General features: G+C 42.3%; 1 protein-coding gene across 4 annotated transcripts in view; it reads left to right on the forward strand.

The window, feature by feature from the left end:
- Positions 1-19,243, forward strand: part of PDE10A (phosphodiesterase 10A) — a 619,526-nt gene that overhangs the window by 347,331 nt on the left and 252,952 nt on the right. The window lies entirely within an intron of this gene.

Here is a 19,243-nt window from a genome sequence, read left to right on the forward strand (position 1 = left end):
GATCTCCTTCTCCATAAAGTCTCAGATGTTAAATCCGCAAATACCTGAATGTCTATTTCTCCATACTTAATATTTGTTTTTCCTTTGCTCCTCCTCCAAATCTCTCTTTATCCCTATATTTATGGAACTGAACAATTATGTCTCTCAGTTTTTACTCCCCATTCCCCTGTTGAAACTTTCCTAATCTGAAGACTCCATCCAATTTGATCGACTCTGTGTCAGGTCTTTCCATTATGGAGTTTATAATTTTACAAACTAGTTATTTCTTTAAGTCACAGTTGTAACGAAGATAGATTATGAAACAAATAAATAACATAATGGAACTGTTCCGTGACACAATGACCAAAAGACCAGACTCCACCCCCCCCCCTCCCTCAGCCACCCCAGGAATGATACAAGACATTTTAGAATATATTTTATGTTTGTGATTTCCTATAAGATGAGTATCACTGATTCCAAGTCTGCCAAGATATGTTAAAGATGGAATATTTACCGGTATTAACTGCAAGCATGTTTTCATATGTAAGGTGGGTATGAAGTGTCTGTATAGTTTCATTTATACTTGGGGAGATTGAGGATCTCCACATGCGTAGGATTTTCAATTTTGCAGCCAAGAATAAATGTGTTGTGAATTGTCTATAGGAAGGAAGAAAATCCTCAATCCCTAGATTCAATATGGCTAATGACAGAGAGGGTGGCATAGGTAAGTCAATAATTCGGTTGAGGATATCAAACACTGAAAGCCAGAAGCTATCCAATTTACTAAATGACCAAAGAATATGGTATAAATTTCCAGTATGTTGACATCCTCTCCAGTATAAAGGAGATTGTGCAGATTGAAATTTAGATAGCCTGTGTCGGGAGTAAGATACCACCTTAAGATGATCTTACACGTTATCTCCCACAGATTAACACATTTAGTCATGGAGAATGTATACTTTAGAGCTTTTTGCCATTGTACAGCTGAATAAGTGCTATTGATATCTCTTTCCCAAGCTAATATGGAAGGTGTCTTAACAAATACCGTTTTAACTCTAAGAGAGCTGTAAAAAAATCGATATCCCACCTTTTGTTTATAGATTTGGACGTAACAAAGCGTCCAATTATCCATGGGAGTTCATATTTAATGGGGGTGCTTTTCCGAATAAGAGTCTAGCCTGAGATACAGATAATTCTCTGATTCCGGTAGTTGGAATTCTACCTGTAAGGCAGTGAAAGTTTTCAGGGCAGAGTCTACCATTAACCTCTTGCCGTCCGCCTGCTGTTTATAAACGGCAGGGCGGTGGCAGTCCAAGGTCGGGTTGCCGTTCCTAAACGGCACCCGCCTTTTCTAGCTGTGCGCGCTCCCTAGGAGCGCGCACCAGCACGATCCGGTGCCCGCTGTGTCCTCCGGACACAGTGAAACACCGATCGTCGGACGGGACCTCTGTACGAGGTCCCGGTCATGTGATCACTGATTGGCGAATCAGTGATCACATGCAAAGTAGTGAGCAAGATGTCACTTGTGACATCATTGCTTACTACGTGTGAAATCTGTGAATGATCACAGAGGTCACATGGTACAAGGCTATTCACAACAGCCTTGTACCATGTGACAAGCTGTGACCAATCACAGCTCACTCAGTATTTCTCAATGACTGCAAGAATGCAGACAGAGAGAAAGAGAAATGATTGCTTTTACATCCTATATGGGTGTAAAAGCAATCAGTGTAAAAAAAAAAAAAAAAATCTTCATCACCCCCCACAAGTAGTACAGTGTCACCATGGTGACACTGTACTGCTAGGGTGACAGTATGTAAAAATAAAAAATAAAAATAAAAAATAATATAAAAAAAAATAAAATAAAAATGTAAAAAAAAATGTTTAAAAATTATAATGTTTTATTATAAACTAATTTGGATTTTTTTTTTTACTAAAAAAATAACGGAATAAATTTTGGCCAAGATTTAGGATGAAATATTATTTATTTGCAAAATTTTATAAAAAAAAACACTTTTTTTCAAAATTTTTGGACTTTTTCATTTACATAGTAAAAAAAATAAAAATCCCAGCGGTGAATAAATACCACCAAAATAAAGCTTTATCTGTCTCAAAAAAATGGTAAAAAATTCATATGGGTACAGTGTTGCATGACCGCGCAATTGTCATTCAAAGTGTGATAGCGCTGAAAGCTGAAAATTGCCCTGGACAGGAAGGGGGTAAAAGTGTCCGGACAGGAAGTGGTTAAGTCTGTTACCTGCTGTATACCATGTTTTCCCCATTGAGCTGAGTCGAGGTCTTTGAATAATATAGTGAATATGGATACTGGAACAAGCAGATGTATTCTAGGAGATGAAAGTGGATTATTAATAGAGAGGGTCAGTGTTTTCCAAGCTCTCAAAGTCGCTAAGATTGTTGGTGATAGATTTTTTGGTTCATTTTTAGGTAGGGATAAGCTAGTAAGTACGCGTATAGATTCCCACCTGAAATTTGTATTTGTTCAAGCTCCTTCCACATAGAGGTAGGTGTGTTTGGAAACCAATACCACAATTGAGCCAAGATTGCAACTATATGGCAGTCAAAGATGACTGGTAGTCCCATTCCCCCTGTGGATCTCGTTTTAATCAATTTAGTAAATGCACATCATGCTTTTTTCCCTTCCCAGAGGAATCTATATAGGATAGACTGTAGGGTATGAAAGCATTTATTAGCTGATATGGGTACAGAGCGAAATACGTACAAAATTTGGGGTAATATCTGAATTTTAAATGCCGCTAATCTTCCAGACCATGATAATGTGTGCTTAGTTAAAGATAAAAGACCTTTCTTCAATCTAGTTTCCAAAGGTAGATAGCTTTAAATAGTTGCGCGGGGTGATTGGTAAGTGTAATTCCCAAATATGTTATAACTGAATCCTGCCATGTATAGGGGAAGTCGGACTGTAATTTATCTTTATGTTTCGGAGTTACTCCTAGGTAAAGTATATCAGATTTAGCTTCGTTAACTTTATAATATGATACTTTCCCATATTGGAGAAGTACCTGTGCAACATTACTTAAAGATGACAAGCAGTTGGTCAACATTAATATAACGTCATCTGCAAATAAGCTTATAACATGTTTACTGCTTTTATATTGGAAACCTGTTATATCGGGGGTTTGTCTAATACTAGAGGCCAATGACTCTATCATTAGGTTAAAAATCAATGGAGATAAAGGGCATCCCTGGCGGGTGCCATTTGTTATTTGGAAGGCTTTAGACAACATACCAGACGTGAACACCCTTGATGAAGGGAGGGTATGCAAGGCCAAAATTGCTGAAAGCATGTGTTCTTGAAATCCAAATTTATTAAGTACTCTTTACAGAAATAACCAATTCACTCTATCAAACGCCTTCTCTGCATCCAACACCAGTAGCAGAGAGGGTGTCCAGTGCTTCCGAGCCAAATTAATGATATTAATCACTCTCCTAATAGCATCAGAAGTCTGCCTTCCCTTAGTGAAACCTGATTGATACCGGTGAATCAAAGTGGCAGAATATCCACCAGTCATAAAACCAACATTTTTGCGTATATTTTTATATCTTTATTTAAGAGAGATATTGGCCTAAAATTAAGGGGAGTTTCAGGTGGCTTTTCTTGTTTAGGTAACTTCACTATCATAGCTTCTAACATCTCTGGTGGGAAATATGTCTTCAGTGCTGCCTTGCCATAGACCCTTATAAGATATGGAGATAAAGTATTTTTAAATTTCTTGTAATATTCCCCAATTAGTCCATCCGGACCTGGAGATGTGTTGCTAGGTAGAGTTTCTATAGTTTGGAAAACTTCAGATAAGGAAAATGGAGTATTCAAATTTTGAAGTTGTGAGCTAGAAAGTTTCAGCATCTGTATGTTGGTCAAAAAATTATCTATATCGAGTAGGAAGGGCTGATGAGTTTGAGTATCTTGGCCCAAATTATATAAAGAACCATAATACTCACTAAATAGGTCTGCAATATGTTGAGGATCATAGATTTAGGATTGATTAGAAATGGTATTCTCGTTCTAAAACACTGACCTACTACCCTACACGCTTTATTATCAGAGGAGTAGAAATGCATTTTTGGCCTGCTTTTCATAAATGTACAAGAGTGCCTGCCGCAAATCATGCCTTCGTTGAGATAGTTTAACAGTTAATTGTTGAGAAGGTGCTACTTTGTTTTGATCTGCTATGGAGCGTATATCCGAGGTAAGATCATCCAACCTATGCTGCCTTTGTTTCTTTTCATTTGCACCCAGTTTAATGAAAATGCCTCGGATGTACGCTTTGTGGGCATTCCACAGGATAAACGGGTTATCCGTGGAAGGTGAATTAATTTCAAAATAGTCAGCCAGATGGCTCTCAAGAATGAGTAGTAGGATTGTGAATAAGATATGAGTTAGCACACCACACCATGGTTGATGTTTTTGGATATGCATCAGCCACAGTAAGAAGTATTGATGCATGGTCCGACTATGTAATATTAATTTTAGCTTGAGTGATTTTTTGCAGGAGCCACCTGTCTGTCAAGAATAAATCAATTCTAGAGTCTATTAGACAAAAAGGTATAGTCTTTCATTCGCATTTACACAACGCCATGCATCATATAGCTCATGAGAACGCATAAAAGGCAACAGAGATGGTGTTCTAACAGAAGAATCCATTGTAGAATCTATATGTGGATCTGGAACCATATTAAAGTCACCACAGAGAAGGATGGATCCTTGCTGTATTTTCTTAATTTTCCTCATCAAATTATTAAAAAAACGAATTTGATGCGTATTTGGTGCATACATAGCTACCAGTGTGAATCTAGTGTTATTTATATCACATATTAGGATCAAAAAAACACCCTGCTGGATCTTTCCGTTCCTTGTGTAGCTGGAATGAGAGTCCCTTATCACGATCAGCACTCTTCTCTTCTTCGCAGGCATATTTGCAGTAAAGTAATGTTTACAATTTTTATGGGTGCATCTAGGTGCCGACTCTTGATGAAAGTGTGTTTCCTGATCACACAAGATATCACAATGTGATCTGTCCGCTTCTTTCCACAGTGAAGCTCTATTGGCAGGAGGATTCAGGCCAAGTGCATTAACAGATAATAAGGTGATTGGCATGTTGGTAAATTTTTAATTTGCTGTCATCGTCACTCTTCTGATCTAAGCATGGAGACCTCTGGGAACAGGCAGTCGTTGTTGCGGAGTTGGGTATATATTGAGGCCTTATAATGGTATCTGAGTACATATCTTGTACAGCGAGGGGAGATGGCAGTACAGTCCGATATCCCGGTCCAGGGAACAACAAGAACACCGATAACCAAAAAACAATAGAAAATTAGAAACTCTTGTATAAACTGGGGGTTTTAAAAAACCCTAGTGCAGAGAATTTCTGGTCAAGCATGTGGGAGCAAAATATTTGGCTTGAGCGCCTAATGGCGGAAAGTGCTGTGTTGGGCTATACGTTCAAATACCTGAAGATACCTTAAGGCGCTGAATGGTATTCAAGGATTGGATACACGTATCCAATTTGGTATTATTTGGTTAGGGCTACTGAGAGGCGGTGTTTTTGGTGTGTCATTGGAAATAATATTTCAGGCTTTCAGCAGTTGTAAACCTTTGTTAGGCGACGTGATGACATGGGTGGTGCCATTGTTTGTAATGATAAGCTTCGTTCGAAGGTGCTGAGATTAAATTCATATTTATTTAAATTTATGATATTAACCACTTGCCCTCCAAAGGGTTTACCTCTCTTCCTGGCTGTTTTGTGCTATACGGCGCTGCATTACTTTAACTGACAGTTGTGCGGTCATGCAATGTTATACATAAATGGAATTTGTAATTTTTTTCCCACAAATAGAGCTTTCTTTTGGTGGTATTTGATCATCTCTGCATTGCTATTTTTTGCGCTATAAACAAAAAAAGACTGACAATTTTGAAAAAAAAACCTCTATATTTTTGACTTTTTGCTATAAAACATATCCATTAAAAAAATTTTTAAATAACATTTATTCATAAATTTAGGCCAAAATGTATTCTGATACATGTCTTTGCTAAAAAAAAAACCAAAACATCCCAATACGTGTAAATTAATTGGTTTACGTGAAAGTTATAGTGTCTACAAATAGCGGTATATATACTGGATTTTTTATTTTATTTCATTTACTCCTAATTGCAGGCATTCTGACACTGACCAACTGCCACTGACATCCCCAGTGACACTAATACGGTGATCAGTGCTAATAAAAAGCACTGACATTGTACTAATGACACTGGGCAAGAAGGGGTTAACATCTGGGGCGGTCAAAGGGTTAACAGTGTGCTGTGTTGTGTTTTACTATGTAAATATGCTGCTTTGTATTGCTCTGATGTGCAGCATGTTGGAGCTGATAGGGGAGAGATCTGTGTTGTTTACACACAGACCTCTCCCCTGTCAGCTCCCCCCTGACGATCTCAGAGTCCCGGCTGGGACTTGGTGATTGACATGCCTAGGAGCCAATAGCAGTGCTGGTAGGGAGCGTGCGCCCCTTATCCGTAAATGCAAATCAAGTATATATATATGTGATTTTGCTCATTCCTTCCGCCCTGTAGTAGTACTTCTGCTATAGGGCGGTCGGGAAGCGGTTCCAAAAACCCAGCAGCAAAAAAAAGCATAGATGGGAACGTGTCCCATAAGAAACCATGTTAAATTAACTGTAGTGTGATTACGCAAAAAGCACTGAAACACAGGTGTGAACCAGGCCTATTACAATGTTTGATGATGTGGGTTTAATGACACACTAATGCATCAAAATCAGGTCTCGTCAAAATGATTTTGATAACAGGTTGGTCCTATACTGAGGAAAACAGAGCTTCTTAACTCTTTTATGCCCAGGTGATTAGACTAAAGTTTAAACTTTTGGTATAGAGTGCTTTCTTCAACAATAACATTTTAACTGCTCTGTACTGTATACCAAAATGACTTTTAATATATCTTTATAATAGGCAGAGAAATGGTCACAAATGCCAAAAAAATTTAGCTTTAGTTTAATAAAGGACACTTTTTACCAATGTAGCCCACAGGGACACCACATATGTGTAGGTTTTAATACATAAATCTGCGCCTCATGAATGATAAACAAGTGCATATATTTTAGATTTCTCGACATTCGGTTTTTCCTAGTACAATGACTGTAAGTCTTCAGCTGGTCTGGGCGGGAAAAACATTTTAAAGCAAGGCTATTGGGTCAAATAAAAAAATTGTATATAGGTAATACAATCAATACAAAAAGTAAATCTGTTACAAGCCATGAATCAGGATTAAGGTAAAATAATGGATTTAATATGTTTCTTCTACCTGATGTGCAGAGGTGTATGAGGTGCTATCGAGTTTCGAGACTAGTTTTGTAACACGCCAACAGATGACAGATTTTCTGACCTCATGCATTACCGCATCTGCTATTTCATCTTGGACAGCAAATTAGAACAAAGAGCAAGCGTGATATTCTGTGTGAAACTGGGCAAATCTCTAGATCACTGCAATGTTGTCAAAATGGCAATCTTCGAGCTGGATCTTCATCTTTGGGAAGAATGCATTTTCGGGGGTTGAGCTCGTGGAAGGTCTTCCTGTTCTCTCATCGTATTCCAGTGATGTTTTTCCGCTCTTGAAGTGCGCATGCCACTCAAAACACCTTGAACGACTCATTGCTGTAAACGTGCTGAATCGTGTCAAACGTCTCTGTGGCAGATTTGCCCAGTTTCACGCAGAATTTCACATTTGCTGTTTGTTCTAACATGCTGAAAAAGTAGACGTGTGGTAGCGCATGTGGTCAGAATAGCACCAGTTGCACAGCTCCCAATGTACACAGGACGATGTCTGTTGGAACACTGACTTATGAAGGTCGTTGCTTCCTGTGAAACCTTTGTGCTGCTGCCTGTTACATGGCGTGTTACAAAACTAGTCTCAAAACACTTTGATACCATCTTGTGTAATGCTTAATTAGGATTTACTGTAAGTATGTGCCCCTACTGCAATTTGTGTGTTTTATGTTTAAAATTATTTTATTATGATTTACTTGTTATCACTTTTTTGCTCTTTTCTACTAAGGGGGCTGAAAAGTGTTGTGTTTTTTTGCTTTCAGGATCCATTTGCCAGATAACATATTTATCGATTGACGGTCTCCTAAACGTGTCATATATTTTGGTTTGTTTTAAGTGTACATGTTTAGCAGAATGGAAAAGGGGAGGTGGCAAGTGGTAGACAAGAGATCACAGTCATTCAATTAGGTTGTTTTCATTCTGGTGAACCTCCTATGTCTTTGGACAGTACATAAAACTGCTTGAAGTGTTACTAAACCCAAGACCCTGCATTCACAATATCTGACCTCCCATGGTACACACAGCATGGAAATGCAATTATTTTAGTGAATATAAACTCCTAAGTACCTTTTCTCATCCGTAATATATAGCTTGTGACTTTAATCAGTGTCCATGTGAGCACTGGTTAAAGCTTGAAGGAGGAGTTTTCATTCTACAATGACTCTCCTGTGAGGCTGCATAACCTCTGACCCTCTGTCTGGACAGTGCTAATTGGCCTTGTGCGGATCACTTGCACCCTCTCAAAGAAAAAAAAACTCTCTAGCAATACACACTAAACTGAGCAAGTGCAGAGTGACTCCTAGAGCTCTGTATTATCAGCAGATAGATTGCGGACAGTAGAAGGAGAAGATCAGAGAAGACAGGATCAAACAGCCTTTTTACACAATGTGGATTAACCCCTTAGGTTCCATAGTCACAATAACTAGCATATAGATACAATTGTGAGTATATCAAACAAAAACCCTAAACCCACTCTAATTTCTGATTAGAAAAAAACTTTCAACCCCTGAAAGTTTAAAATCAAATAAATTATTCCAAAAAGAATCTTCCCTCTTTCAACAAATTTCCACCTATACTAAAACACAAAACACACCCCTTACAAGTGATAATTATTTAAACAAACTGACAATGATCATAAAGTCCAGTGTCTCAGTAGTTCAAAAAACTCAATAAATCAAGGTGGAGAACTTGAAAATTTTCTTGCAGTGTTGATTGTGTCAAATGACTTTTGTGAAAACCTCCAAAATAAAGAAACTCAGAATAGTGCATTAATGCAACACAAAAAAAAATTAAAAAATTATATACCGTATTTTCCGGCGTATAAGACGACTTTTCAACCCCTGAAATTCTCCTGAAAAGTCGGGGGTCATCTTATACGCCGGTGCGAGCCGGTGTCAGGGCGGCACTTTTTCGAGGGGCGGCGCCGCCCCCCCCTCCTCCAACGGACACCAAGTACAGGGGTGGGCAGAGGGGCTGCTGTACCTTACCTGGCTCCGGTCCCACGACGATCCGGTCCAGGAAGCGCGGCTGCTCCTTCTTTCAGTTCGGCCGCTGGATAGTCACGCGGCCGCTCGGCTCCGCCTCCTCACCGGTGATTGGGCGCCAGCACTAGAAAGGCACACAGGCGACCAATCACCGGTGAGGAGGCGGAGCCGAGCGCCCCGCGAAAATCGAGCGGCCGCACTGGAAGAAGGAGCAGCCGCTCCTCTCCCCCACTGACACTAACGATGGGGCACTATTCCTCCTCCACTCTGACACCAACGATGAGGCACTGTTCCTCCCCCACTGACACCAACGATGAGGCACTGTTCCTCCCCCACTGACACCAACGATGAGGCACTGTTCCTCCCCCACTGACACCAACGATGAGGCACTGTTCCTCCCCCACTGACACCAACGATGAGGCACTGTTCCTCCCCCACTGACACCAACGATGAGGCACTGTTCCTCCCCCACTGACACCAACGATGAGGCACTGTTCCTCCCCCACTGACACCAACGATGAGGCACTGTTCTCCCCACGGATACCAATGATGGGGCACTATTCCTCCTCCCCACTGACACCAATGATGGGGCACTATTCCTCCTCCCCACTGACACCAATGATGGGGCACTATTCCTCCCACTGACTAATGATGGGGTGCTATTCCTCCCACTGATACCAATGATGGGGCACTATTCCTCCCACTGACTAATGATGGGGCACTAGTCCTCCCACTGACTAATGATGGGGTGCTATTCCTCACACACTGACACTAATGATGGGGCACCATCATTGGTGTCAGTGGGAGGAATAGTGTCCCATCATTGGTATCAGTGGGAGGAATAGTGCCCCATCATTGGTGTCAGTGGGAGGAGTAGTGCCTCATCATTGGTGTCAGTGGGAGGAGTAGTGCCTCATCATTGGTGTCAGTGGGAGGAATAGCACCCCATCATTGGAATACCATACTGAAATAGCATAGCATATTGAAATCAAATCTGATGTTTTTTCATTTTTATTTGGTGTGCGTTGGAAGAGGGGTAGTCTTATACGGCGAGTATTATTCTAGTGAGTAAGGCAAATATTTGTTACCAACAGTAGGACAACAAACGCCTTTAAAATAGAACTTGTAGAAATCCTCCAAAAGATCTTTCTCCTCCTTCTCCTCCTTCACTTGTTAGTAGAGTAACACTGTATTATCATCCTCAATCACAAGCCTTGATCACGAATTTACCAGGCTCCAATCATATAATGGAAAATAACCATGGTGTGGCTCCATATATATTCAAGATAATACTACTTTAATGAATCTGCTTACATTTAAAATCAATTAGAATGCGATTTGGATCAAAGCCCCACTTTCTGGGGATTACCAGGCAGTTCCCACACGGAGTGTGCAACGATTCCCACAACAAAGATGGCACTTCCGGTTCCTGCGCCTTACGTTTGACGTCACTTCCTCTTGACGCGTTTCGTCACATCCTGGACTTAGTCATAAGAGATCAGGACGTCCGGACACCATCAACGTAAACTTGTCCCACAACCGTGCTTTGAAGTTCCCAAATGCTCTGAAGGTCCAGAAAAGTTCTCAGCAGCTCAGCTACAGTGTGTCTCAGCAAACAAGCAGCCAACAGCAAGCCGCACACAGCACTCTTTTTTCCAGCTCCAAACACCTCAACACTCACAGGCTACTTCCTAACATTTTGAAAGTTTTACCACAGGTGGGCTAGTCTTGATTGCTCGTCAAACAATCACCAGCTGTAACCTCCGCAATCTGAACCTGGCCCATCTCCACGCGGCAGCTGACTGTACAATAGTATCCTTCCTCTGTCATGCCCTGACCTGGCCACTACTGCGTACAACGACTCACTGTCGGCTGCCCTCGACTCCCTGGCACCCCTAACCACGCGTAACGTCAGACCCCGACCGCTTCAACCCTGGCAGAACAACCACACAAAATGGCTCAAATGACGCAGTTGTGCGCAGGAGCGATTATGGCGTAAAACCAGATCCCCTTGTGAGTTCTCCCTCTACAAAGCTGCCTTCCTTACCTTCACCACCTCCCTCCATGCTGCCAAACAAGCCTATTACGTTACCCTCATCAACACCCTCTCCACTGTCCTCGCCGGCTCTTCTCCACTTTCAAATCCCTGCCCCCCCCCCCCACCTCCACTCAGCACCTCACTCACCGCCCACAAGATTGCCAATCATTTCCAAAACAAGATTGACGCAATCGGTAAGGACATTGTCAACTCACAATCTACCTCTCCACCTAGCCCCCCCTTCAACTCTCCCCTCCTCCGACCTCATACCTGCACTGCCCCCCACCATACCTAACACCCCGCACACTATCACCTCCCCAACGCTCCGCTCCTTCAGCCCAGCTACCACTGAGGAGGTCACTAAGGTCTTCACTGAAGCCCACCACACCACTTGCCCCCTGGACCCTATCCCCTCGCAGCTCTTCCAGTCACCCCCTCCCCCATCATTTGCTCCCTCGCCCACATCTTCAATCTCTCCCTCTTCACTAGCACATTCCCCTCCCCCCTAAAGCACGCACACATCACCCTCATACTCAAAAAACCCTCCCTTGACCCCACTGACCCAAACAACCTTAGACCCATCTCCCTGTTACCATTCACGTCCAAGCTCCTTGAGCGCTTGGCCTACAATCGCCTAAGCGCCCACCTCACTGATGATAACCTCCTTGATCCACTACAGTCAGGCTTCCGTCTCCTACACTCCACCGAAACCGCCCTACTTAAAATCACTAATGACCTGCTAACCGCCAAAGCTAATGGCCATAACTCAGTTCTCCTGCTCCTCGACCTCTCCGCGGCCTTCGACACAGTCGACCACCCCCTCCTCCTTACAAAACTGCACTCCCTTGGCATCAGGGACACTGCTCTCTCCTGGTTCTCCTCCTACCTATCCCAACGCTCCTTCAGAGTCACCTATAATGCTGCCACCTCCCCCTCTCTACCCCTCTCTGTTGGAGTCCCCCAAAGCTCTGTCCTCGTACCACTCCTGTTCTCCATCTACACCTCCTCCCTTGGCAAACTGATACACTCCCACGGCTTCAACTATCACCTCTATGCCGACGACACACAAATTTACCTTTCCACCCCTCACCTCACCCCATCACTCTCCACCCACATCGCCCACCTCCTGAACGACATATCAGACTGGATGTCGCTCCATTTCCTCAAGTTAAACCTGTCCAAAACTGAGCTCCTAGTTTTCCCCCCAGCCCGCGCCCCCCCCCCATCCTCTTCATCACTACTAGCAACGCCACCATCAATCCCACCCCACACGCCAAAGTCCTGGGTGTCACCCTGGACTCAAACCTTTCCTTCCAACCTCATGTCCAATCACTATCATAGTCATGCAGGCTCTACCTCCGCAACATCTCCAAGATACGTACATTCCTCACCCCAGACACTACTAAACAACTCGTACACTCCCTCATCATCTCATGCCTGTACTACTGCAACTCCCTTCTCACTGGCCTACCCAAACAAACGCTATCCCCACTCCAGTCTATCCTGAACTCAGCGGCTAGACTCATCCACCTCACCAACCGTTCCACATCTGCCACCCCCCTCTGCCGATCCCTTCACTGGCTCCCGATTGTCCAGCGCATCAAATTTAAATTACTAACTCTGACCTACAAAGCCATTCACAACGCCGCCCCAAACTACCTAACCGACCTGATACCCAAATACCACCCTACCCGTGCCCTTCGCTCCTACTCTCTAGCTCCCTGGTCTCCCCCTCCCACGCCCAACTGCAGGACTTCTCCAGGACTTCCCCCATCCTCTGGAACTCCCTACCCCAATCCATCAGACTGTCACCTACCCTCCTCAACTTCAGGCGCACCCTGAAAACCCATCTCTTCAGGGAAGCCTGCCCCACCCTCACCTAACAACCGATCTCCACTTCTCCCACCACTCCATCCCCCACAGCCACTTCCTCCTGTACCACTTCCCCTCCCTCCTAGATTGTAAGCTCGAAAGAGCAGGGCCCTCGAACCCCTCGTGTATTGTATTGTTACTGTTTTGTCTCATGTTCTGTCCCCCTTGCTATTGTACAGCGCTGAGCAAACCCTTTGGCGCTATATAAATACTGTATAATAATAATATTGTGCCTCTACTCCACTCATTAATCTAACTTAGCACCTGTCTGAGCTCTTTAAAGACACCTGTCCACCCCACAGTCAGTCAGACGCCAACTACTACCATGGGCAAGACCAAAGAGCTGTCAAAAGACACCAGAGACACAATTGTGGACCTCCACAAGGCTGGAAAGGGCTACGGGGCAATTGCCAAGCAGCTTGGTGAAAATAGATCAACTGTTGGAGCAGTTGTTAGAAAATGGAAGAGGTTAAAGACGACTGTCAGTCTCCCTTGGACTGGGGCTCCATGCAAGATCTCACCTCGTGGGGTATCACTGATAAGAAAGGTGAGGAATCAGCCCAGAACTACAAGGGAGGAGCTGGTCAATGACATGAAGAGAGCTGGGACCACAGTTTCAAAGGTCACTCTGACTGACATACTCCCTGACTTGCTTTTGGGGTTGTCAACAAATAGGCACCATGGTTCATATTTCATGGACTTGCCCCAGGTTTGTTTTACACAGACATTAAACGCAACCCGTATGAAGCGCTCTTATTTAAACCATTAGTGGCCCTACTTTGTCCCGAACGGCAGCTGGCATCGCATCTATTCATGGCTACCAAGCTGACGATCGCGAGGGCTTGGAAGACTCCCCTCCTCAGCTTCGAGGCTGTCAAAAATCAGATGAACTTTATAATGGTTAACGAAAAGCTGACGGCTATACTGTTAGACACCCATACAAAGTTCCTGCAGACCTGGCATCCCTGGCTTGATACGGCCCAACCGTCGAGATTCGACCAGTCCCTCTTGTCGATATAAAATTTACATATTTTATTTTAATTTTTTTTCCGTTGCGGTCCCCCTGGATCCCTTATCTTTGTTTTTGTTTTTTTTATCTTCTTTCTCTTCGTTCCTCTCTTTCCTTCTGTTTAGTCTGTTTTTACACTATTTGTGCTAATTGTAATTTCTGCTTTGAGTGCCGTACCAGCAATACTATATCCATATGCTGCTCTCCATCGAGAGCCTTGCATATGGAGTACCTATTTGCATTCAGTGAGGCTACATTTTCCATCGTCCCCGCCTTCTGTATGCTGATATAGTGACAACTTTTTCTTATAGTTATGTCATTGGTTTCTAAATGTCTACCATTTTTGCAACTTATTGTTTTGTTTTCCTTTTTTATATACGACACTTGTGTACAATGTTTATTTTCTTGTCTTTCCATCAGTACATACTCTGGATTATTCATCAGAAAACTTGTATGTTTTATTCCTGTCAGTCAGTGCATCTGTCTTTGATTCTCTGCTGTTCTCTATTCTGCAATAAAATCCTTTGTAAAAAGAATTTGACGATTATAAATACCACAGTGTGTAAACACACATCTTCCCTGATGGACTAGTTTATAGTCAAATAATTTTAAATTGGGCGTGTTTGGGATTAAGAAAGAAACATTGTTAGATGTGTAGGTTTGAGCTGTATGCAAAGCCCATTTTATCCAGGATCAATTTAGTGACATTTGCAGACACTTGTTTAATATCTTCCCAGGGAAGCTGTAGAATGTACCTTTATTTCTTTAAATAATTCAGTATTGCCTCACATTTTGATTTTGTTGGTAATTGCCATGACATTGAAGTTCAATAGTTTTGAAGCTTAAGTTCACCTTTAAAAAAAAAAAATGCAAAAAAAAATAAATGTACACTTTTTTTGCAGGTAAAAAAAAGTGTATTTATAATTTTTTTTTTTACTTTGCACTCCTGTAAGGCTTTGTATAAGCAGATCTTGGGTGCAATGACAGACTCCTGCAGGCACTCAGTACAGCTGTCTGCCTTTACCTCCTATGGGCAGACAGTTACTGAATGGCAGGAGGAATTAATTAACTACAGGGACGATCATGAGCGTCCTTGCAGTCCATTGAGAACTACAAGCAGTCAGCTGTGGAGGCCAAGGGTAGGTGGTGCAGAGCATTCATTCACAGTACTCTGTGAATGAATGACATTTTTTAATTCTGATAGCCAGTGCCCTAAGAAGATTCTCCTACGGCTGTCGGGGGGGGGGGGGAAGCAAGAGCTGGAACATGTTACATGGCCCACCCTATATACGGGTGGGATATGTAAATTGTTCCAAAGGTGGTGAACTTATCCTTTACGTGTACCTTGCCAATAGGGCCATCTTTAAGGATGGGCCCAGGGCAGCTGCCTCTTTTGCCAGTCCTTGTTGTGGGGCCCAAAGCAGCTTTCCCATACTTGCCAACTTTACTGGTTTACATTCCCTTGTCCCTGGAAGTCTTTGTCCAAGGTTCGGTCTGTGTGAAGTGCTGTCACTCATGCTGCCCAGCTGTGTCCTACTGCCATGTACAGATGACACAGGTGTGCAGATCATGTCAGCATTCACATGTAAATAACAGCAGCATTCATATGTAAATAGTGGTGGCAATGTGGCATTCATATGTATATTATGCCCCCCCAAGTTTCCAGCCACCAACACCTCTGCTGGTGGTCACTATAAATTCCCCCTTACATTCATGGCCAGTGCAGAAATGTATTGGTTGTTGGTGTAAAATCCCCCATTACATTGGATGTCAGTGCAAATTCTTCATTACATTGGTGGTCAGTGAAAATTCCCCCTCACACTGTTAATCAGTTTTAATTCCCTCTAACAATTGTGGTTGATGTAGAAATGTCACCTACCATCCCCAACCAGCAGTGCCACTGATCTAACCCCCCAAGCACTGCCAATGGTCCCATACCCCCAAATACTGCCACTGATCCCATCCCCTCATCATCACCCCCCCCCCCCCCATCCCAGCACTGCCCACAATCCCAGGAGTCCTAGGAGTTTTCTGTCTATTGGTGGGTCCCCTAACCTTCTCAGTCCATGGTGTGCAAGCAGTTAGGAGATGTGCTGTAACCTTCAGCAACAAATCTAGGAGATGTGCTGTAACCTTCAGCAACAAATCAGTGAGATGTAATGAAGTACTGTAACCTTTAGTAACCAATCAGTGAGTGGTAAGGATGTACAGTAACCTCTAACAACCAATCAGTGAATGGTAATAATGAGCTGTAATGTGTGCTGTATCCTCTATCGACCAGTCAGTGAGCAGTAATGATATGCGGTAACCTCCGGCAATCAATTGCATTTGCTGCCTGATCTGCTGGAGTACAATGCTTTTGAGTTTAGCTGCTATTTATTGTCTCAGAGCAGGTGGAGAGCAAAATTTTATGGGGGGCCCAAGAATATGTTTGCCCAGGGTCCCATCAATATTAAAGACGGCCCTGCTTGCCAATAGTGCCAATGTCTTTCTCTAAAAATGTATTTATTGCTGGAATGGAAAAGGGGAAAATCAGTGTCATATTTCAGCATATACAAATTGTCATTCCTTAAAGAATCATTTATATTCTTTAAATGAAAGCTATACAAGTATCTCAGTTTGACCTGTTATCAGTCTTTACCAGTCCCTGTACAGCAAATGCGGCCCTCCAGCTGTTGTGGAACTAAAAGTCCCATGAGACATTGTAAGGCTGATAGTTACAAACATGAGTCCCAAAGGCAGTGGCATGATGGGACTTGTAGTTCTGCAACAGCTGTAGGGCCGCAGTTTGACATCCTTGCTGTACAGCAAAGATGGAATGGAGGATGCAACAGTATATGAAGTCAGTCAGTTCAGTCAGTTTGGAGCGATGTCCTGATTCAGGGAGGGTCTGTGTTGTACCAAATACCTTCCACTTCTTAAAGGATAACTTCACCTTTTGGTAAAAAACAATAAATGCACATTTGTTTCACCTGCAAAAAAAGTGCATTTATTTTTTTTGTTGTAGGAGCGTATAAAGCATTGCGCCAGCGATCAGCAGATCGCTGGTGCCATGCAGGTCTCCAGACTGTCAGTATATCTGCTTGCCCGTAAATCCCGTACAGGAAGAATCAATTAACTACCATAGCGCTCACAGCTTTGATCCTGTGTTTTTTTTGTTTTTTTTTTTATAATTTAAACATACATTTTTAAAAAAAAATAACCAAAATAAATGCACTAAAGAACTTAACAAATCTTTGTCCCTTTTGAAGAGCAGTACTAAATATTAACGTCTATTATATTCCTGTCTGGCATGACCTTGTGCATCACAGATGTTTTTTGTAAAAGTCAGACTTGCCACAGCAGATACTGTAAATGTTGCATGTTTCCATTAAAACAGGTTGACATCTGTTGTGTGAGTGTGTGTGTAGAGTGTTAATCTCAATGTTAACCAATATAGCAGAGCAATACAAAGCAGCATGCTTACATAGTAAAACACACACAGCACATAATGTGAAACACACACAGCACATAGTTAGCCCTTTGATCGCCCCAGATGTTAACCCCTTCCTGTCTAGGGCAATTAGTACAGTGTCAGTGCTTTTTATTAGCACTGATCATTGTATTAGTGTCACTCAGTTCCCACCGAGTGTCAGAATGCCCACCGCAGTCCGGCTAGAAGTTGCTGATCGCCACCATTACTAGTAAAAAAAAAAATTAAATTCCAGTATATATATATATATACACCGCCATTTGTAGATGCTATAACTTTCATGTAAACCAATTAATATACACTTATTGGGATTTTGTTTTTTAGCAAAGACATGTAGTAGAATACATTTTGACCTAAATTTATGAAGAAATTTTATTTTTTTTATTTTTTTATTGGATATGTTTTAAAGGCAAAAGACAAAATTGTCAGTATTTTTTTGTTTATAGCACAAAATAAAAACCAGAGGAGGTGATCAAATACCACCAAAAGAAAGCTCAATCTGTGGGAAATAATGGACATAAATTTAATTTGAGTGCAGCATTGCATGACCGCGCAATTGTTAGTTAACGTTAAACAGCGCCGTATCTAAAAAAAAAAAATGGCCTGGTCAGGAAGGGAGGAATATTTTCTGGAGGGCAAGTGGTTAAAGTGTTACTAAACCCAGGACCCTGCATCCACTCTATCTGGTCTCCCACAGTACACAGAACATAGAAATGCAATTATTTTAGTAAATATAAACTGCTAAATACCTTTTCTCATCAGCAGTGGCCCCTGGTTCACATATCCACGTTCCTGCGGTCCGTGGTTTGCATGGGCATATGAATGGACTCCCGTTCCCAGTACGGTTGTGATTTCCAGTGCGGGCGGCGTACCATTATAATTGATTGCACCCACCCACGGGTCTGCATTCCTCTGTGTGGTGGTGCAGCTGCACAAATTTTTGTGCGGATCCGCAGCGGCTCCACCCACACAGATGTGAACCTAGCCTTAGAGCAGTCTTGTGACTTTTAGCAGTGTCCAGCCCACCACTAGCTAAAGCTTGTAGAAGGAGTTTTCTTTCTGCTCTAGGAGGATGCAAATCCCCTGACCTCTGTCTGGACAGTGCTGATCACATGCACTCTCCCAAGAAGGAAAAAAAAAAAAAAAAACTCTCTAGCAATACAAACCAAACTGAGCTTGTGCATGCCTACGGTTCAGTCTGGAGATAAAAGGTGGTTGCTTGAAAAAGGGGAGGAATAGAGAAAAAAGGATCAAACTACCTTTTTATGCAATGCATAGGATTTACCCCATAGGTTCCACAGTGAGTATAACAAGCATGCTTTACTGCATATACAGACTGATTTTACTGTTGTCGGTTTAGTAACACCTTCAGTACTTTACATACAAAATCATTTTGACATTTTTTTTCTGAAAGCTTATGATTTCATTTGGTGTTTTATTTTGTTTTGGATTTTTTTTTTGCTTCTTATAAATGGCAAAAGACACAAATGCAAATTAAAATAAAAATCCACATTTT

The sequence above is a fragment of the Staurois parvus genome, unplaced genomic scaffold, assembly GCF_062004578.1.
Source record: "Staurois parvus isolate SC_StPar_1 unplaced genomic scaffold, SC_StPar_1.0 ptg000059l, whole genome shotgun sequence".
Lineage (NCBI taxonomy): Eukaryota > Metazoa > Chordata > Amphibia > Anura > Ranidae > Staurois > Staurois parvus.